Genomic DNA, 22,484 nt, shown 5'->3' with positions numbered 1-22,484 from the left:
TCGTGAGACAAGAGAGTAATGGAAAGTAAAATAGCAAGGTTTATTAGGGAAGGGACATCCTTAAGAACAGATGGGCACCTCTCCAGACAGAACCTGAGAGAGAGTGCCCAGTCGCTCGGACTGGGGGAAGAGCGAGGTTACATGGTTGAGTGGAATACACCTGGCCAGGCCAGGTGGGTGGCTCAGCATGGAGGCAGAGGACTGAGCACAAAGTCCAATTGAGGCCAGGGGTTTTTAAGGAGATGGGTCTTTGTCGTCCCACATCTCCTGAAACAAAAGACTTTATGGGTGTAAATACTAGAAACTCCTGAGTTTTCCCCCAGAAGTTTTAAGACAGGAGGAAGCCTGGCTGGTGCTGCCCTGGGTTAGAGGAAGGGTGAGCAAGACCCCCTGGAGGATCAGGATTCAGAGCAGGGTATTTGAAATGCAGATACTGGGCTGCATCTGGAAGATTATCAGGCAGAAGGGACGGGACTCCCACCAGGCAGGTTATGGGGTAGAAGGGGGCAGGGCAGGATGCAAATCCTGGGCTGCCCCTGAAACGTTATTGGGATGACTTTGAGATGCATATGCTGGACCTAGATGTCTTCTCTTTAGGCCTTTGTCACACACACATAAGCTCATATCTGATTTCCTACCTAACAAAAGGACTCCATTTCCCAGTGGTCCCCGTGGGTGTTGTGTGTCAGAGGACCCTGTCTCCCAGAACACCTAGCGGGCACCTGCTCCAGACTCCATCTCCCAGAACCCCGCAGGCACACATTCTCCAAGTACACCATATCACTGGGGGAACCACGAGGGTCCCCTCTCAGAAGACCCCATCTCCCACAGCCTGGCCAGCACCTGCCTCAGATTCCAGCTCCTAGAGCCCAGGGAGCGAAAAGCTTCAAAGGACTCCATCTTCCAGTAGTACCCACAGGCATCGCATGTCAGAGGACCGCGTCTCCCAAAACACCCAGCGGCACTCACCTCAATTCATTTTCCCAGAGCCAAATGGGTGCCCACTTCGGACTCCATCTGAGAGAGCCCAGCCAGCAACAGGCCTCAAAGGACTCCATCTCCTAGCGTTCCCCGCAGGCATTCCACATCAGAGGACCACGTCTCCCAAATCGCCCCATGGGTGCCAGCCTCAGACTCAGAATGTTGAAGTATTAGGGTATGGAGTGCACAACATGACAGAGCACCTGTCACAAATGTGTGGAAGCACTCATGACAGGTGGTGGGAGAGTGCTTGTGTGGAATCCACAGGCCAAAAGGAAAATGGAATACACATAAGCAGTGGACTCCACAGTCCTTTCTCACAGGGTAAATAGTGGCTTCAGGGTCAGGCTTGTGGCACAGCTGCTTGAGCTGCTGTCTGCAACACTGACATCTCCTACGGACACCAGTTCAATCCAGGATACTCCACTTCCAATCTAGCTCCCTGCTAATGTGCCCAGGAAAGCAGTGGGTGATGGCCAGAGTCTCCACACTCCTGCCACACACATAGCAGACACAGAGGGAGTTCCAGCTTCCTGTCTTCAGCTTGGCCCAACCCCAGCATTTGTAGCCATTTGGAGACTGAACCAGCAGACAGAAAATCTCTACCTCTGTCTCTCCCTCTCTGTAACTCTGACTTTCAAATAAATATGTATATCTTTTTTACACAGTGGCTTTTGCAACCACTATGTTCATTTCTGTGAGATGAAAGAAAAAAAAATGTTTTTGTTTATATTCTAAATACTTCACTTCTATAACCAAATGTGGGAGAGTTTCCCAATCTAAGGAATTCTCCAACTCAACATCAACTAGTTTAACAGTTCAGAAACAGAAGACTGGGGCCTGTGTTGTAGAATAGCAGGTAAAACCTCTACCTGAGATATTGTCATGCCATATAGGCACCAGTTTGAGAACTGGCTGCTCCACTTCCAATCCAGCTCCTTCCTAATGGCCTGGGCAAACAGCAGAGGATGGCCCATGTGCTACGGCCCCTGCACCCGCCCAGGAGAACTGGAAAAAAACTCCTGGATCCTGGCTTTGGTCTGGCACAGCATTGGCCATTGAGGCCATTTGGGGAGTGACCAGCAGATGGAATATCTGTCTCTCCCTCTGTTACTGTAACTCTTTCAAGTAAATAAATTTTTTTTTGAAAACACAAGCTTTGGGGCCAGTGCTGTGGTGTAGGTTAAGCCTCTTGACTTCAATGCCAGCATTCTATATGGGTGCCAGCTGGAATCCTGGCTACTCCACTTCTGTCTGCTCCAGTGCCGATCCAGTTCTCTGCTAAGGCACCTAGCAAATCTACCGAAGATGGCCCAATTACTTGGTCCCATGAACTCATGTGGGAGATCCACAACAAGCTCCTGGCTCCTGGCCCTGGCTTAGCCCACCCCCAGCCATTGCAACCATTTGACGAGAAAACTAGTGGATGGATGGATGGATCTCTCTCTCTCTCTCCTACTCTGTATCTCTACCTTTCAAATAAATAAATAAATCTTTAAAAAAGAGAAAAGAGAAAATAAAATTCACTCAAAATACTTCACAGGCTAAAGCTTCAAATGCAAAGTATGAAAATCATAGGACAAAAAAGAAATGAAGAAAATCTACATGCTCTTGGATGTTTTTTAAAATACTTTATTTATTAGGCAGAGCTACAGAGAGACAGAGACAGAGAGAGAGAGAGAGATCTGCCATCTGCTGAATCACTCCACAAATGGCCACAACAGCCAAAGAGAGGCCAGGCCAAACCCAGGAGTCACCAACTCCATCCAGGTCTCCCTATGAATGACAGGAGCCCAAGCACTTGGGACATCTTCAGATGCTTTCCCAGGTGCTTACCAGTGAGCTGAATCAGAAGTGCAGCAGCCGGCACTCGAATAAGAACTCCTAAGTGATTCCAGCGTCACAAGCTGTGGCCTACCCCACTGCACCACAATACTGACCCTTAGGCTTGAATAATCTATAACACACAACATCAAAAGCCAATTCCCAGAGAAAAAATTGAAATGGTGGGCTTTATAAAACTTCTATATGATAGATCATGCATAGAGAAAGACAAGGTACAGTTTAAATTATTTGGGATCTGAGAGTACCCAGGGATGGAATGTGACAAAGAATCTATTACAATTATATGGAAAACTCACTGCAGATTCTGAGGACACAGCTAACTGCACCATCTATGAAGAAGGCTCCTCACCAGGCTCAAGTCTCCCAGAGCCTCAGTCTTGGCCTTTCTGGATGTTGGAATTGTGGGCAGTAAATATCTGTCATTTATTTGTTACTAAGCTATTTTTTGAAAAGACTATTTATTTTTAAAAGACTTTTTATTTTTTTAAAAGACTAAGACAATGGACCATTATGAAGGTGTGGTGAAGGAGACACGTACACAGCCAAAGGCACCCAGGATGAAGCCCCAAGGGCAGGGCTTCCACCCCATGGAGCTGGGGCTCCACCCTCTTGGCACATCGATGTGTTCACCACCACAGAAGACCCCTAAAGCACATCTTTTAGGGATCCTCTGGAGGCTTCATCAGGCAGGCATGACTGATGATTCACTCCATCTCCAGCCCTCTCATCCCTGAGGATGAGTAAAGGGACTGGAAGTTGTAGGCCTCTAATCGCAGCTTGGTCTTTCTAATAACCAGCCCCATCCTGAAGCTATCCAAGAGCATCCAAGTGTTCTCATTGGAACAAAAGACTTTTCCTATCAACCAGGAGAGATCAAAGACTTAGAAAAAAAAAAAAGACCAGACACCTATTTGAACACAAGAGGCTGCCAGGACTCCTATCACTTGGGACACTGTAAGGGTTTTATAAGCACCACACCAAAAATGGGAGAGACCAAACATGAGGGTACTTCAAAAAGTTACTGAAAGATGGAATTAAAAGATAATTTTTCTACAAAAACATTTTAAAGCAAGCATGTTTTTTTTTTCATGAGTTTATGGAAAACATATATTCTGAAAACCATATGCCTGGATTTCAAATTTTTATGAAAAAGGTTGATTTATTTATTTGAAAAATTGAGAGAAAAAGAGAATCTGCCATCCGCTGGTTTATTACCCTAATGGCCCAGGGCTAGGAGAGGCTGAATGCAAAAGCCAAGAGCTTTCTCTGGGTCGCCCACATGGGTGTAGGGGCCCAAGTACCTGGGCCACTTCCCAAGTGCACTAGCAGGGTGCTAGATCTTAAGCGTAGCAGTCAGTTCTCAAACCCACGTCCACATGGGATGCCAGAGTCATAGGTGGCAGGTCAACTCACTACACCACAACGCTGGCCCTTGGATTTCAAACTTTATTGCACCAAAATAATCTTACCAGAGCCGGCATTGTGTCACAGCAGGTTAAACAACCACCTGAGATGCCAGGATCCCATACAGAAGCATGGGTTTAAGTCCTGCTCTTCCACTTTTGGTTGAGCTCCAAGCTAATGCTCCTGAGAAGGCAGCAGAAGATGGCACAAGTACTTAGATCCCTACCATCCATGTGAGAGACACAGAGTTCCTGGCTTCTGGCTTCAGCCTGGACCAGACCTGGGGAGTTATGGCTGTGTGGGGTGAAATCAACAGATAAGAGGTGTCTGTTTCTCCATCTGCCTCTCTCTCTCCCCCTCCCTCACTCCCAACCTGTCACTCTGCCTTCAAATACATAAATCTTTAAAAAAATATATCTTTTAACTCTACTTTTTTAAAGATTATTCGAGAGGCAGAATTACAGGGAGAAGGAGAGACAGAGAGAAATCTTCCATCCACTGGTTCACTCCCCCCACCAAAGTGGCTACAAAGCTGGAGCTGGGCCAATCTGAAGCCAGGAGCCAGGAGCTTCCTAAGGGTCTGTCATGTGGGTGCAGCTTTCCCAGACTATGAGCAAGGAGCTGGATCAAAATAGGAGAAGCCAGGACTCAAACTGGCACCACAGGCAGAGGCATAAATTACTACACCACAGCACAGGACCCTGAAATCTACTTTTTTTTTTAATTTTTTTTTTTTTTTTCTGACAGGCAGAGTGGATAGTGAGAGAGAGAGAGAGAGAGAGAGAAAGGTCTTCCTTTGCCGTTGGTTCACCCTCCAATGGCCGCAGTGGCCAGCGAGCTGCAGCCAGCGCACTGCGCTGATCCGATGGCAGGAGTCAGGTGCTTCTCCTGGTCTCCCATGGGGTGCAGGGCCCAAGCACTTGGGCCATCCTCCACTGCACTCCCGGGCCACAGCAGAGCTGGCCTGGAAGAGGGGCAACTGGGACAGAATCCGGCGCCCCGACCGGGACTAGAACCCGGTGTGCCGGCGCTGCAAGGCGGAGGATTAGCCTAGTGAGCCATGACGCCAGCCCCTGAAATCTACTTCTAATGAACTTTCTAAAGTACCTTCATGTGTATGTGTGTGTGTGTGTGTGTGTGTACATATTTCATGTTATGTCACAACCTGCAATCTGAAAAAACAATGAATTCAATATTCATAATAGACTAATGAATTAAATAAATGGCAAATGGTGAGAGCCAGGCTTCTCAATGCTGGAGGGAGAAATAACAGATGAGCAAGTCGGAAGGGTGGAATGGTCCATGTCATACTGAATCCATGTCCACAGTCCACTGATTGCAGACATCAGTATCAACTTTCATTCAGCTTAATATATAGACAGCTACACATAGAAATATTTGCAATTAGGGGTACAAATGTAGAATACACAAGTATTTCCTTGTATTGTCAGTTATGAGAGTCAAAATGCAATGGGCACAGTCAGCTGCTAGATCTAATTTTTTTTAATTTATTTATTTGTGAGGCAGATTACAGAGAGAGGGAGAGACAGTGAGAGAGGTCTTCCATCACTGGCTCATTCCCTAAGTGGCCATAACAGCCAGAGCTGTACCAATCTGAAGCCAGGAGCTTATTCCAGGTCTTCCATATGCATGCAGGGGTGCAAGCATTTAGGCCACCTTCCACTATTTTCCCAAGTCATTAGCAGGGAGTTGGATTGGAAGTAGAGCAGCTGGGACTGGAACCAGCGCCCATATGAGATGCAAGCACTACAGGTGGAGGCTTAACCTACTATGCCACAGTGTCAGCCCCTAGATGTAAGTTTTTAATATCATTCACCCATAAAAGGGACCAGGGATCCTTTAAGAAATGGCAGATACTAGGACTAGGACAAGAATTATGTGGGCCAAGGTAATCTTTACTATAAGAAAATGAGGAGCAGAGAAAACAAAACATGCAATTACATCAGAGAAAACCAGTAGCCAATGGAAAGAATTCCCAATGGCCAAGGCAGGAATGAACTGAGCAAAAAAATAATGCAGCACCAGACAATAATCTGAATATCCAGGCATCCATATTGGCATAAATACATGAATAAAGATTTTCTAAAATAGGATGTCATGCAGAAAAATGTCAAATAACAGACATTCAACCATAAAGGAGAAGACAAGTCCCCACTCCTGAAGCATGGACCCAGCAGACTGATTTCTCCAAAAGAATATATACAGTATGGAAAAGGAGGAAAGTAACTTCTTGGTGAGAAACCTAAAAACACTCCCTGAGCTCACTGACCAAAGTTAACCTGAACAGGGGTCAATCAACTGGAACACATGAAGTGCGAATAGCACTTCTGTGATGTTTTCCCAAAATCCTAACCCCAGCCTAATTATGACAAAAACAAGGCAATATCAATGGAGGGCATTCTTTCTTTTTCTAAGAACTTATTTGAAAGGCAGAGAAAGAGGGAGAGATACAGAGAGAAAGACATTTTCCACCCACTGATTCACTTCCCAAATGGTCATAATGGCCAGGGCTGGGGCAATCTAAAGTTAGGAGCCAGGAATTCCATCCTGATCTCCTTCACTTGTGGCAGGGACACAACTACCTGGGCCATCTTCCACTGCTTTCCCAAGTGCATATGGGATGCCGTCATCACAGGCAGGGGCTTAACCCGCTGCATCACAATGCTGTCCCCTCAATGGAGAACATTCTACAAAATACCATACAGGTCCTCCTCAATCCTGCCAAGACCTCAGAAAGTGTCAGGAGGACCTAGAGATACCTGACAACTGAATGTCACATGGGATCTTGGGTGGACTGTGGCACTGAAAAAAAGTGTAAACAAGGGAAATCAAAGAAATTACAGACTGTGTGGCCAGTGCTGTAGCATAGCAGATAAAGCCACCACCTGCAATGCTGGGTCCCATATGGGTCCCAGTTCAAATCCCAGCTGCTCCACTTCCAATCCAGCTCTCTGCTATGGCCTGGGATAGCAGCAGAACATGGCCCAACTCCTTAAGTCCCTGTACCCATGTGGGAGACCCAGAAGAAGATGCTGGCTCCTGGCTTTGGATCAGCCCAGCTCCAGCCATTACAGCCATTTGAGGAGTGAACAAGTGGATGGAAGAGCTATCTCTCTCTCCCTCCCTCCCTACCTCTGCCTCTGGAATAAATAAATCTTTTTAAAAAAAGACTGTAGTAAATTATAGCATATAAAATTTTTTTATTGTGATAAATGCTGTAAGATAACAATATGAGAAGAAAGTAGAGGTTATGTAGGAAATCTCTGCATTTTAGAGCACTTTTTGAGTAAATTCAAAACTATCCTGGGGCCGGTGCTGTAGCACAGCAGGTTAACGCCCTGGCCTGAAGAGCCGGTATCCCATTTGAGCACTGGTTCTAGTCCCAGCTGCTCCTCTTCCAATCCAGCTCTCTGCTATGGCCTGGGTTAGCAGTAGAAGATGGCCCAAGTCCTCAGACCCCTGCACCCGCATGGGAGATCTGAAGGAAGCTCCTGGCTCCTAGCTTCAGATCGGTGCAACTCCAGCCATTGGGGCCAATTGGGGAGTGAACCAGCGGATGGAAGACCTCTCTCTCTCTCTCTCTCTCTCTCTCTCTCTGCCTCTTCTCTCTGTGTAACTCTTTCAAATAAATAAATCTTAAAAAAAAAAAAAAAACTATCCTAAAGCTCTATTTAAAAACTTTGCGGCCAGCGCCATGGCTCAATAGGCTAATCCTCCGCCTGCAGCGCTGGCACACCGGGTTCTAGTCCAGGTTGGGGCACTGGATTCTGTCCCAGTTGCTCCTCTTCCAGTCCAGCTCTCTGCTGTGGCCCAGGAGTGCAGTGGAGGATGGCCCAGGTCCTTGGGTCCTGCACCCGCATGGGAGACCAGCAGCGTGGTGCACTGGCCGCAGCGGCCATTGGGGGGTGAACCAACGGAAAAGAAAGACCTTTCTCTCTCTCTCTCTGTCCACTATGCCTGTCCAAAAAAAAAAAAAAAAAAACTGCTATATTTATAAAGTACCTACTTGTTTAATTATTCACACTATTACAAGCAATTGATGCTGTTAAAAATTCATTTTTAAGATTTATCTAATTTATTTTAAAGGCAAAGTAACAGAGAGGGAGAGACAGAAAGAATAAGACATCTTTCATCTGCTGATTTTCTTTCCCCCATGTACAGGGCCTAAACTTCAGAGCATGGAACTCTCCTGGTCTCTCACTGGATGGCAGGGGCCTACATACTTAGGTCATCTGCTGCTGCCTACCCAGGAGCATTAGCAGGGAGCTTGGTCAGAAGCAGAACCACAGGATACTATAATTTGGCACTCCAATATGGGAAGCTGGCATCGTAGGCAGCAGCTTAACCCTCCTTAGGCCTTCTGCTATGGCCTAGGTAAGCAGTGGAAGATGGCCCAAGTCATTTGGACCCTGCACCCACATGGGAGACCCAGAAGAAGCTCCTGGCTCCTGGCTTCAGATCGGCACAGCTCCAGTCATTGTGGCCAGTTGGGGAGTGAACCAGCGAATGGAAGACCCCTCCCCCTCTCTCTGAGTCTAACTCTGATTTTCAAATAAATAAATCATTTTTAAAAATTAATAAAAATGGATATATCTTAGTAAATTATGAACAAATTAACATGTGATACTGACATAAAACACTCCTGGCCAGACACACAATAATGGAAAACTACAGCAGGTAGAAGCCATCATGTCTCTTTCTCAATGACTGTCTGCACTTTGTTCAGTTCACAATCTTCATATGCCAAACTTCTGCTTCTATTAATTCAAATATAATAACCTTTTAAAACATGGTTAAAGTATATGTACTTATAAATGGTTTTAGGCAACAAAATTTCTAGCTTTTAAAACTGATTCTCAGGGGCTGGTGCTGTGGCACAGCAGGGAAAGCCACCATCTGTAGAGGTGGCTTCCCATATGGGCACCGGTTCTAATACCAGGATCTCCACTTCTGATCCAGCTCTCTGCTATGGCCTTGGAAGCAAGGCCCAACCACCTTCGTGAGAGATCAAGAAGAAGCTCCTGGCTTCAGATCAGCCCAGCTCCAGTCACTGCAGCCATTTGAGGAGTGAACCAGCGGGTGGAAGTCTCACTAAGGAGTACATAAAATGGCATCACAGTTGGTGAACATGCTCAGTAAAGTTAAAAACACAGTATGAACACACAACAATCCACTTCACACCAGAAATCAACTATGACAAAATCAAATTTTAAAATTCCACTTTCGGCAGGCGCCGCGGCTCAACAGGCTAATCCTCCACCTAGTGGCGCCGGCACACCAGGTTCTAGTCCCGGTCGGGGCACCAGATTCTGTCCCAGTTGCCCCTCTTCCAGGCCAGCTCTCTGCTGTGGCCAGGGAGTGCAGTGGAGGATGGCCCAAGTGCTTGGGCCCTGCACCCACATGGGAGACCAGGAGAAGCACCTGGCTCCTGCCTTCGGATCAGTGCTGTGTGCCGGCCACAGTGCGCCAGCCATGGCGGCCATTGGAGGGTGAACCAACAGCAAAAAGAAGACCTTTCTCTCTGTCTCTCTCACTATCCACTCTGCCTGTCCAAAAAAAAAAAAAAAAAAAAAAAAAATCCACTTTCAATAATGTCAACAGTAATAATAAACTTAGGAATAAATTCAGATTGGGGAAAGAGTTACACACTGAAAATTATAAAACATTAGTGAACAGAGTTAAAGAAAACCAAAATAAACACAAAGACCAATCACACTTATGCAGAATACCTAGAATTTTATAGGATTGTAGTAGCACAGAGCGCAACAAACTGTAGGCTCAATGTGATTCTTATCACACTCTCAAAGACCATGGGCCTTGTATTGGGAAAACTAATCTAAGACTCAGGGAATTTCAAGAGACACTACCTAAGTGATCAAACCAATCCTGAAAACAGAAACATAATTAAGGAGATTTACACTTCCCCATATTTCAAATCTAAACATAAAACAATGGAAATCAAAGAAAGTACAACATGGCCTAAAGAGAAAGATTTGTGGAATTGAATAGAGAGCACAGAAATAAAACCCCAGATCTACAATGAATTCATTTTTGACAATGGCCAATGTCAATGTGGGAAGAAATGGAATTTTCACAGTGGATCACTGGCTTGATGCTTAGGCATCAACTGGGACATCCGCGTCGCCTGTTGAAGTGCCCGGCTTGAAGCCGACCTCCAGCTTCCTGTCAGTGAAGACCCTGGAAGGCAGAGGTAATGCAAAATGGACTGGGGTCCCTGCTACTCATGTGGGAGGCCTGATTTGATCCTCTGGCTCCTACCTTCAGTGCTTCAGTGATGAGCACAGGGTACAGCAGGTGGGAAGGGGTGTGGAGCTCTCTTGCCCTCCACAGGTGGTCTTCCTCCCAACTCATGTTCAGCAACACAGAAACTCTCAGAACCCTGACCTTCTGCACTTTTATGACAGTTTCAGTAAACACCCACACTGATTAAACCACTGGAAGTAGGGAGTAGAGGCTGAAAGCTCTGTACCAGGAATCATAGGTTTGGTCCTCCTGGCAACCAGCCAGCCTGGAGCTGTCCAGGAGCCTCCAGCCATCAGTAGTTAGCGACAAAAGACAATCACTTCATATATCCCAAGGGCTTAATAAGAGCTAAATGACAGAGAAGGCCAAATGAGTAACTCTTGATGTGTCACAACAACCCACAAAATAGAAATAGTTGTAAATTGTATATCTGGTAAGGGTATGGCATCCAGAATATATCCTATGTCTTTTCTTAAAATGATGATCGAACAATTAATTTCAAACAATATGGACTGAAATGAATGTAGATACATACTTTAAAACATGCACAAAAATTCACTCACATTAGTCCATAAAATGAAATTTGAAATGCAAACCATAAACATCCTAGAAATAAAAGCAGGGGCCTGCATTGTGATGTAATGAGTTAAGCTGATGTCTGCAACACCAGCATCCCATATGGGGACTGGATCGAGTCCCATGCTCCACTTCTGACCTAGCTCCCTGGAATGCACTTGGAAAAGCAGTGGAGAATGACCAAATTGCTTGGGCCCCTGCCACTCACATAGGAGATCTGGATTAAGCTCTTGGCTCCTGGTTTCAGCCTGGTCCAGCCCCAACCATCGCAACCATTAGGGGAGTGAACCTGCAGGTGGAAGGTCTTTCTCTCTCTCTCTCTCTTCCTCTCTCTCTCTATATATAATTCCGCCTTTTAAATAAAAACAAAAATAAGGTTTTCTTGTAAAGAAACAAAGGCAGAAGAAAATCTACATGACCTTGCATTTGTTAATGAGTTCAAACATAAAATACTAAAAGCCAAATCCAAAAAGAAAAATTGACATCATGGACTTCATAAACTTAAATTTTCTATTTTGTGTCATATTACATGTAGAGAACAAAAAGACAAGCAACAGACTGGGAGAAAATGTTTACAATACAAATCCGACAAAAAAATGTATATTCAAGGGCCGGAAAAGTGGCACGGCGGGTAAAGCCATCGCCTGCAGTGCCAGCATCCTGTATGGGCACAAATTTGAATTCTGGCTCCTCCACTTCTGATATAGCTCTCTACTATGGCCTGGGAAAGCAGCAGAAGATGGCCCAAGTGCTTGGGCCCCTAACCCTACATGGAAGACCTGGAAGAAACTTCAGGTTTCTGGCTTCGGATCAGCCCAGTTCTGGCTATTATGGCCATTTGAGGGATGAACCAGCAGATAGAAGACCTCTGTCTGCCTCTGCCTCTCTGTAACTCTGCTTTTCAAATAAATAAATAAATAAGCCGGCGTCGCGGCTCAATAGGCTAATCCTCCGCCTTGCAGCGCCGGCACACTGGGTTCTAGTTCGGTCAGGGCGCGGGATTCTGTCCCAGTTGCCCCTCTTCCAGGCCAGCTCTCTGCTGTGGCCAGGGAGTGCAGTGGAGGATGGCCCAGGTCCTTGGGCCCTACACCCCATGGGACACCAGGATAAGTACCCGGCTCCTGCCATCGGATCAGCGCAGTACGCTGGCTGCGGCGGCCATTGGAGGGTGAACCAACAGCAAAGGAAGACCTTTCTCTCTGTCTCTCTCTCTCACTGTCCACTCTGCCTGTCAAAAAAAAAAAAAAAAAAAAAAAGAAAGAAAGAAAAGTGGCTGCTCCCAATCATCTGGTGAAGCAGCTGTGTGCAGTTATCTTGTCTAGGGAGAGAAGATGTACTACTGTCTGCTTTCTGTAACTCCAGTAAGAAATCTGTCCTATAAATCTGCCCCAGGAAAAGCTGGAGGCATTTCCATTGAAAACTGGCACCAGACAGGGATGCCCACTCTCACCACTGCTATTCAATATAATCCTAGAAGTCTTAGCCAGGGCCATCAGGCAAAAAAAAAAAAAAAAAAAAAAAAAAAAAAATTAAAGGGATACAAATGGGAAAGGAGGAAGTTAAACTATCCCTATTTGCAGATGACATGATACTACAGATAGGGGACCCAATAAACTCCTATAAGAGACTACTGGAACTCATAGAAGAGTTTGGTAAAGTAGCAGGATACAAAGTCAACGCTCAGAAATCAACAGCCTTTGTATACACAGATGATGCCAGGGCCGAGGCAGAACTTCTAAGATCAATCCCATTCACGATAGCCACAAAAACAATAAAGTACCTTGGAATAAGTTTAACCAAGGAGGTCAAAGACCTCTATGATGAAAATTACAAAACACTAAAGAAAGAAATAGAAGACAACACACACAAAAAATGGAAAAACCTGCCATGTTCATGGATTGGAAGAATCAATATCATCAAAATGTCCATTCTCCCAAAAGCAATTTACAAGTTCAATGCAATACCAATCAAAATACCAAAGTCATTCTTCAAAGACCTAGAAAAAACGATGCTGAAATTCATATGGAGAAACAGGAGACAAAGAATAGCTAAAGCAATCCTTAACAATAAAAACAAGGCTGGAGGCATCACAATTCCAGACTTCAAGGCATACTACAAGGCAGTTATAATCAAAACAGCCTGGTACTGGTACAGAAACAGATGGATAGACCAATGGAACAGAATAGAAACACCGGAGATCAATCCAAACATCTATAACCAACTCATATTCGACAAAGGACCTAAAATCAACCCCTGGAACAAGGACAGCTTCTTCAACAAATGGTGCTGGGAAAACTGGATGTCCACATGTCGCAGTATGAAGCAAGACCCCTACCTTACACCTTATACAAAAATCCACTCAACATGGATCAAAGAACTAGAGATGTGCCACGACACCATGAAACTAATTGAGAGCATAGGGGAAACCCTTCAAGATATTGGAACAGGCGAAGCGAAGAATTCCTGGAGAAGACCCCACAGGCACGGGTAATCAAAGATAAAATAAATAAATGGGATTACCTCAAATTGAAGAGTTTCTTTACAACAAAGGAAACAGTCAGGAAAGCGAAGAGGCAACCAACAGAATGGGCGACGTTATTTGCAAACTACACAACAGATAAAGGATTAACAACTAGAATCTACACAATGATCAAAAAAAAAAAAAAAAACACAACAAAATCAAAACAACCAACCCAATAAAAAAATGGGCCAAGGACCTTAACAGACATTTTTCAAAAGAGGAAATCCAAATGGCCAACAGACACATGAAAAAAGGTTCAGGATCACTAGCAATCAGGGAAATGCAGATCAAAACCACAATTGTCGCTCCCCCTCTTCGCGGAGCAACGACACTAAACCCTGCCTAGGCTTCCTATCCGAGTCACGGCACCATTATGTCGCTCCCCCTCTTCGTGGAGGAATGACACAGGACCCTGCGCTGTCATTTTGTCTGCTCGGCCCTCCCCGGGTTTGCTGCTGGTTCTTCCCGGGTTGGCTACCGTCCCTCCACCTCCGTGGAGGGGCAGGCCCCCTGCCACTTTCCCCACTTCCCCAGGGGAGCAGCACACCGCCGGCTGGCTCTCTCGGGGGCTGCACAGGTGTTCCTTCAGATAGATGTTCCTGGTGCATGTTGTCTCTCTCCTCCTTTATAGTCCTCTTCCACCAATCCCAACTCTGCTACCCACACGCCGAGCACGCTGCTCTCCTGCAATCAGGAGCAGGTCCTACAGTTTATTGGTTGAACTGGAGGCAGCTGTGTAGAAGCTGTTTCCTCCTCTCCCAGCGCCATATTGTGGGAAAGCAGATGCATAGAATAAGTCTTAATTCGAGTAACAGTCTAGTCTGAGTTGCTCACCACAACAATGAGGTTTCACCTCACTCCAGTTAGATTGGCTTACATACAGAAATCAACCAACAACAGATGCTGGCGAGGATGTGGGGAAAAAGGGACACTAACCCACTGTTGGTGGGAATGCAAACTGGTGAAGCCACTATGGAAGACAGTCTGAAGAATCCTCAGAAACCTGAATATAGCACTACCACAGGACCCAGCCATCCCACTCCTTGGAATATACCCAAATGGAATTAAAGGGGAGAAAAAAAGAGCCATTTGCACCTCAATATTTGTTGCAGCTCAATTCACTATAGCTAAGACATGGAATCAACCTAAATGTCCATCAACGGATGACTGGATAAAGAAACTATGGGATATGTACTCTATGGAACACTATACAGCAGTAAAAAACAATGAAATCCGGGCACTTACAACAAAATGGAAGAAGCTGGAAAACATCATGCTGAGTGAAATAAGCCAGTCCAAAAGGGACAAATATCATATGTTCTCTCTGATCGATGGCAAGTAAATGAGCATCTAAAACGATACCCATTGAAGTGAAATGGACACTATGAGAGACAATGACATGAGCAGCCCTTGTCTAGACTGTTGAGGAACAACTTACTATTTTGTTCCTTTAGTATTTTTGTTGTTGTTTTTCTTGTTGTTGCTCTGTTTGCTCTACACAAGACCACTGGTTGAACTCTGCAATCAATGCACATCCATTCTTAGGTGTTTAAAATTAACAGAAAAGTGATATCTGTTAAACACAGGAGTGGGAATGAGAGATGGAGGAGATATATAGGACGGCACATGCTCACTCGGACTTACCTCCAATGGTGGAACTAGAAATGTGCCAGGGGATTTCAACTCAACCTTACCAAGGAGGCAGGTACCAATGCCAGCACACTTGGTAAAGTGATAAGTATAAATACACAACCGATCAAAAAGATAGGGTAAGTGTCGAAGAGATTTCACAAATAAGACCAGTGTAAGCAAACAATGAAGGATAAAATTAAAAGGGAGAGTATGATCCTGTCAGGGAAGCAGGACACACAGCAGACTCATAGAATGGCAAATGCCCTAAACAGCACTCCGGCCTCAGAATCAACCCTTGGGACATTTGGATCTGACTAAAAGGTCCATGAGAGTCTCACAGGCAAGGAAAGCCATGACATGGTGGCAAAAAACAATCTAAATGAAAGATCCTGGTGAACAAGACCCCAGCAGAAGGAACAGGCCATCAAGGAGGGAGGCACCTTTCTCTGAAGGGAGGAAGGAACCTCCACTGTGATATGGCCTTGACTAAACAAATTCAGAGTTTGTGAACTCAAGGGGCTTCCATAGCCTAGACAACTCATAGCAAGAGTCTCAGGTGATTGCTGACGTCATAAATAAGATTGCCAATTGTTAAATCAACAACGGGAGTCACTGAGTACATGCTCCCCATGTAGGATCTCTGTCCTTAATGTTTTTTACTATGAAACTTAAAAACAACACTACTAGTCGAACAATGCCCTATACCTTGTGCGGTTGTGTGAGTGCAGCCTGTTGAAATCCTTGCTTAGTGTATACTAAGTTGATCTTCTGTATATGAAGGTGATTGAAAATGAAACTCGATGAAGGGCAGGATGGGAGAGGGAGTGGGAAAGGGGAGGGCCACGGGAGGGAGGGAGGTTGTGGCGAGGAGCCACAACAATACAAAAGTTGCACTTTGTAAATTCGCATTTATTAAATAAAAAAAAAAAGAACTTACAGGGGGAAAGCCATTGTAATTCATAAACTGTACTTTGGAAATTTATATTTATTAAATAAAAGTTAAAAAAAATCTGCCCCAGGTATCTTTTATAGAACCATCAACCATTGGAAGTATGGGCCTCAGTCACAGGCTGCAATTTAACCCCACCAATGCTGTAACAGTTAAAGTATGAGGCTGAAGAACCTATAAATATTTTAAGAAACCTAGGCTCAGGGTTCAGTCTCAGGAAATGACTCCCACTGAGCTCACTGATGTTAATAAACTGCTCACAATCCTCCATTATATCGATGAAGGCAGTTTTTCCTCCTCAGGTTTTTTTTTTTTTTTTTAGAAAGCTTTTAATAAATATAAATTTCAAAGGTACAGCTTTTGGAATATAGCAGTTCTTCCCCCCTATACCCTCCATCCCACCCCCACTCCTGTCCCACTTCCTATTCCCTCTCCCATTCCATTCTTAAGATTCATTGTTAATTATTTTTATATACAAATAACTGTATACTAAGTAAAGATTTCAGCAGTTTACACCCACACAGATACACAAAATATAAAGTATTGTTTTAAGACTAGTTTTACCGTTAATTCTCATAGTACAACTGTTTATGTTCAGAAGTCCTACATGTGGATAAAGTGCACAGTAACTCCTGCTGTTGATTTAAAAATTGACACTTATTTATGATGTCAGTAATCACCCGAGGCTATTGTCATGAGCTGCCAAGACTATGGAAGCCTCTTGAGTCCAGGCCATAATCAAAGTGGAAGTCCTCTCCTCCCTTCAGAGAAAGGTACCTCCTTTGATGGCCCCGTTCTTTCCACTGGGATCTCACTCGCAGAGATCTTTCATTTAGTGGGTTTTTTTGTTTGTTTGTTTGTTTTTTTCCCCCCCAGAGTGTCTTGGCTTTCCATGCCTGGGCTCATCAGCCAGATCCAAATGCCTTAAGGGCTGATTCTGAAGCCAGAGTACTGTTTAGGTCATTTGTCATTCTATGAGTCTGCTGTGTGGCCTGCTTCCCATGTTGGACAATTTTCTCCTTTTTAATTATATTATTATTAGCAGACACTTGGTCTTATTTATGTGATCCCTTTGACACTTAATCCTATCTTTACCATCAGTTACACACTTAAAATGATCACTTTAACTAGTAAGATGGCATTGGTACCTTCCAACTTAATGGGATTTGGAGTCCCATGGCAGGTTTTTAGCTTTACCCTTAGGGGTAAGTCTGAGGGAACATGTGCCAAACTGTACATCTCCTCCCTCTCTTATTTTTAACAGGGATAAATTTTCAATTGGATTTAAACATCTAAGAATAATTCTGTTAAGAGTTCAACCAATGGTGTTAAGTAGAAAAAGAAAATACTAAAAATACTAAAATACTAAAAGAATAAAATGGTAAGCTGTTCCTCGACAGTCAGGACAAGGGCTGATCAAGTCATTGCTTCTCATAGTGTCCATTTCACTTCTACAGGTTTAATTTTAGGGGCTCAGTTAGTTATCACAGATCAGGGAGAACATATATTTGTCCCTTTTGGACTGGCCTATTTCACTCAACATGATGTTTTCCAGATTCCTACATTTGTTGCAAATAACTGGATTTCATTTGTTGTTTTACCACTGTGTAGTATTTCAGAGAGAGTACATATCCCATAATTTCTTTATCCAGTCTTCCATTGATGGGCATTTAGGTTAATTTCATATCTTAGCTCTTGTGAATTGAGCTGCAATAAATATGTAGATGCAGATAGCTCTTTATTTGCTGATTTAATTTACCTTGGGTAAATTCCTAGGAGTGGAATGGCTGGGTCGTACAGTAGGGATATACTCAGATTTCTGAGGTATCTCCAAACTGTCTTCCATAGTGGCTTTACCAGTTTGCATTCCCACCAACAGTGGATTAGTGTGCCTTTCCCCCACATCCTTGCCAGCATTTGTTGTTTGTAGATTTCTGTATAAAACCCATTTTAACTGGGGTGAAGTGAAACCTCATTGTGGTTTTGATTTGCATTTCCCTGATTGCTAGTGATCCTGAACCTTTTTTCATGTGTCTGTTGGCCATTTGGATTTCCTCTTTTGAAAAATGTCTGTTAAGGTCCTTGGCCCATCTCTTAAGTGGGTTGTTTATTGTTGTGGAGTTTCTTGATCTCTTTGTAGATTCTGGTTATTAATCCCTTATCAGTTGCATAGTTTGCAAATAATTTCTCCATTTTGTCAGTTGGCTCTTCACTTTCCTGTTTCTTTTGCCATACAGATACTTCTGTTTGATGTAATAGCAATTGTTAATTTTGGCTTTGACTGTTCATGCCTCTGGTGACTTTTCTAAGAAATCTTTACCTGTGCCAATATCTTGCAGGGTTGCTCCGATGTTCTCTAATAATTTGATGGTGTTAGGTCATAGATTTAGATCTTTAACCCATGTTGAGTGGATTTTTGTATAAAGCGTAAGGTAGGTATCTTGCTTCATACTTCTGCAGGTGGAAATCCAGTTTTCCCAGCACCATTTGTTGAATAGACTGTCCTTGTTCCAGGAATTGGTTTTAGCTCCTTGATCAAATACTAAGTTGGTTGTAGATATTTGATTTCTGTTGTTTCTATTCTGTTCCATTGGTCTATCCATCTGTTTTTGTATTATGATACCTCCACCTTTGTTTTGTACCTCAAAAGAGGAAATCCAAATGGCCAACAGAAAAAATGTTCAGGATCACTGTCAGGAAGATGCAAATCAAATCCACAATAAGGTTTCACCTCACCTCAGTTAGAATGGCTTTCATACAGAAATCAACAAACAACAAATGCTGGTGAGGATGTGGGGGGAAGATACCCTAATCCACTGTTGGTGGGGATGTAAACTGGTACAACTACTGAGGAAGACAGCATGGAGATATCTCAGAAAGCTGAATATAGATCTACCATATATCCCAGCCATCCCACTCCATTAAAGTTTACCCATGAGAAATGAAATCAGCATATGAAAGAGTTATCTGTACCCCCTTTTTATTGCAGCTCAATTCATAGTAGCTAAAGTATGGAATAAACCCAAATGTCTATCAACTAAAGACAGGATAAAGAAATTATGGGATATGTACACCATAGAATTACTACACAGTGGTAAAATGAAAACCTAACATTTGCAACTAAATGTATGAAACTAGAAAACATACTTAGTGAGAGAAGCCAGTCCCAAACACACACCATATATTCTCCCTGATCTAATGTAATAGAGCACATAAAAGGTAATCTAAAGAAGTGAAATTGACACTTGGAGATATGGTGACCTTGAATAGCACTCATCTCAACTGTTGAGGAACTTTTCTTTCCATACTACTTGTTGAATTCTTAGTATAGTTAATCATATGTGTATATATGTAATTATAAATAGATCTTAGTAAAAAATAAGAATGGGAATAGGAGAGAAAGGAGGAAGAGAAGTGAGAGTGTGGGTGGGATGGTGGTTACATTGGGAAGAATCACTATGTTCCTAGTGTATATATGAAATACATGAAGTTTGTATGCCTTAGGGCTGGCGCTGTGGCACAGTGGGTTAAACTCCTGGCCTGAAGCACCAGCATCCCATGTGGGTGCTGGTTCTAGTCCCAGCTCCTCCTCTTCCAATCCATCTCTGTGCTATGGCATGGGACAGCAGTAGAAGATGGCCCAAGTCCTTGGGCCCCTGCACCCTCTTGAGAGACCCAGAAGAATATCCTGGCTCCTGACTTTGGATCAGTGCAGCTCTGGCCATTGTGGCCATCTGGGGAGTGAACCAGTGGGTGGAAGACCTCTCTCTCTCTGTCTCTACCTCTCTCTGTAACTCAAATAAAATAAATCATAAAAAAGTTTTTAATGCCTTAAAAAGTTTCTGGGGAGGGGGGAGGACTTTGCACAGATGACTAATTCAACGACCTTGAGCTGGGAAGATTATCCTGGATTATATGTATGAGTTCAGTGTAACCACAAGGGTCCTCATAAGAGAAGGAAGCAGGAAAGACAGTCATCACCACACTGGTGATTTGGTGATAGAAAGCAGAGTGTAGGTGATGCACTCTGAAGATGGAAGAAGGGCCCAAGAGCCAATGAATGCAAGAGATGCTGCAAAAATCAAAGAAACAGATTTTTCCCTAAAGCCTCTGGAAAAGCAGTCCTCTAGACCCATTCTAGACTTCTGACCTCCAGTACTGCAGGAGTATAAATTTGTCTTGCTCTAACCTACTAAACTCATGATAATTCCTTACAGTAGTAACAGGAAACTAATACAGACCATACAAGGGGCCAGTTAAGACTCTGCTTCAAAACACCAAAAACCTATGGCTGGGGCTGGCATTGTGGTGTAGTGGGTAAAGCTGCCATCCATGATATGAACATCCCACATGGGTGCTGGTTGGTGTCCCAGCTGCTCCACTTCCAATCCAGCTCCCTGCTAATGGCCTGCAAAGAGCAGTGGAAGATGGACCAAGTGTTTAGGCCCCTGGCACCACATGAGAAACTTGCAAAAAGCTCCTGGATTCTGGATTTGATATGGCCCAGCTCTGGTCATTGCAGACATCTGGGGAGTGAACCAAAGGATGGAAGGTCTCTGTCTCTCCCTCTCTGTAACTGATATTCAAATAAATAAATCTTACAAAAAAAAAAAAAAACAAAAACAAACAAACAAACAAAAAAAAACAGCACTCAGCAAAGAGGCAAATGACAGAATGGAGAAAATATCTGCAAACTATGCAAATGATAAAGGATTCATATCCACAATATATAAAGTGCTCAAGAAACTCAACAACAAAACAACCCAGTTAAGGAATGGGAAAAGGACTTAAACAGACATTTTTCAAAAGAGGAAATCCAAATGGCCAACAGACACATGAAAAAATGTTCAGGATCACTAACCATTAGGGAAATGTAAATCAAAACCACAATAAGATTTCACCTCACACCCATCAGAATGGCTTTCATACAGAAATCAATGAACAAATGCTGGCAAAAATGTGAAGAAAAAGGTACCCTAATCCACTGTTGGTTTGACTGTAAACTGGTATAGCCACTGTGGAAGACAGTATGCAGAAACTTCAAAAATCTGAATATAGACCTACCATACAACCCAGCCATCCCACTCTCTTGAGAATCTACCCAAAGGAAATGAAATCAGCATATGAAAGTTATCTGTACCTCCATGTTTATTGCAATTCAATTCACAATAGCTAAACATGGAATCAACCCAAATGCCCATCAACTGAAAACTGGATAAAGAAATAATGGGCTATGTACATCATGGAATACTATACAGCACTTTAGAAGAAAAAAAGAAAAGAAATCCTGTCATTTGCAACAAAATGGATGCAACTGGAAAATATACTTAGTGAAATAAGTCAGTCTCAAAAGGACAAATACCCTATGTTCTCCCTGACCCCAACAGAGAACCTAAAAGGCAATTGCTAGAAGTGAAATTGACATTTTGAGAATCAATGACTTGAATAGCCTTTGACCGTTTTTTTTTCCCCATACTATTTGTTGAACTCCTAAGAGAGTTAATCATGTGTATAAAGTCAATTGAAAATAGATCTCAAGGCCAGCACCGCGGCTCACTAGGCTAATCCTCCACCTTGCGGCGCCGGCACACTGGGTTCTAGTCCCGGTCGGGGTGCTGGATTCTGTCCCAGTTGCCCCTCTTCCAGGCCAGCTCTCTGCTGTGGCCAGGGAGTGCAGTGGAGGATGGCCCAAGTCCTTGGGCCCTGCACCCCATGGGAGACCAGGATAAGTACCTGGCTCCTGCCATCGGATCAGCGCGGTGCACCGGCCACAGCGCGCCGGCTGTGGCGGCCATTGGAGGGTGAACCAACGGCAAAAGGAAGACCTTTCTCTCTGTCTCTCTCTCTCACTGTCCACTCTGCCTGTCAAAAAAAAAAAAAAAATAGATCTCAGTAAAAAAGAGTGGGAAGAGGAGGAGGAAGACAGATGCGTGTGTGGGTGGGATGGCAGGTACAGTGGGAAAAATCACTATGTTCCTTAAAGTTGTATTTATGAAATGCATGAAGTTTGTGTGCCTTAAATAAAAAGTTTCTGAGGAAAAAAAAAGGGGGGGGGGAGCAGGGAGGAATACAATATGTTCTCCCCTATCTGTGGTAATAAGGCACCTAAAAGGTAACCTATAGAAATGAAACTGACACTTTGAGATGACTTTGAACAGTCCTTGTCCCAACTGTCGAGGAACAATTTTTCATACTATTTGTTGAACTCCTTATTTAGTATAATCTTATTTGTACAAAGTTAACTGAAGATCTTAGTACATTGGGTCATTAGATTGTGTTCCATGCATCTCC

This window comes from Oryctolagus cuniculus, chromosome 5 (genome assembly GCF_964237555.1).
Source record: "Oryctolagus cuniculus chromosome 5, mOryCun1.1, whole genome shotgun sequence".
Lineage (NCBI taxonomy): Eukaryota > Metazoa > Chordata > Mammalia > Lagomorpha > Leporidae > Oryctolagus > Oryctolagus cuniculus.
The sequence above is the reverse complement of the archived record's forward strand: the minus strand, read 5'-3'. Positions refer to the sequence as shown.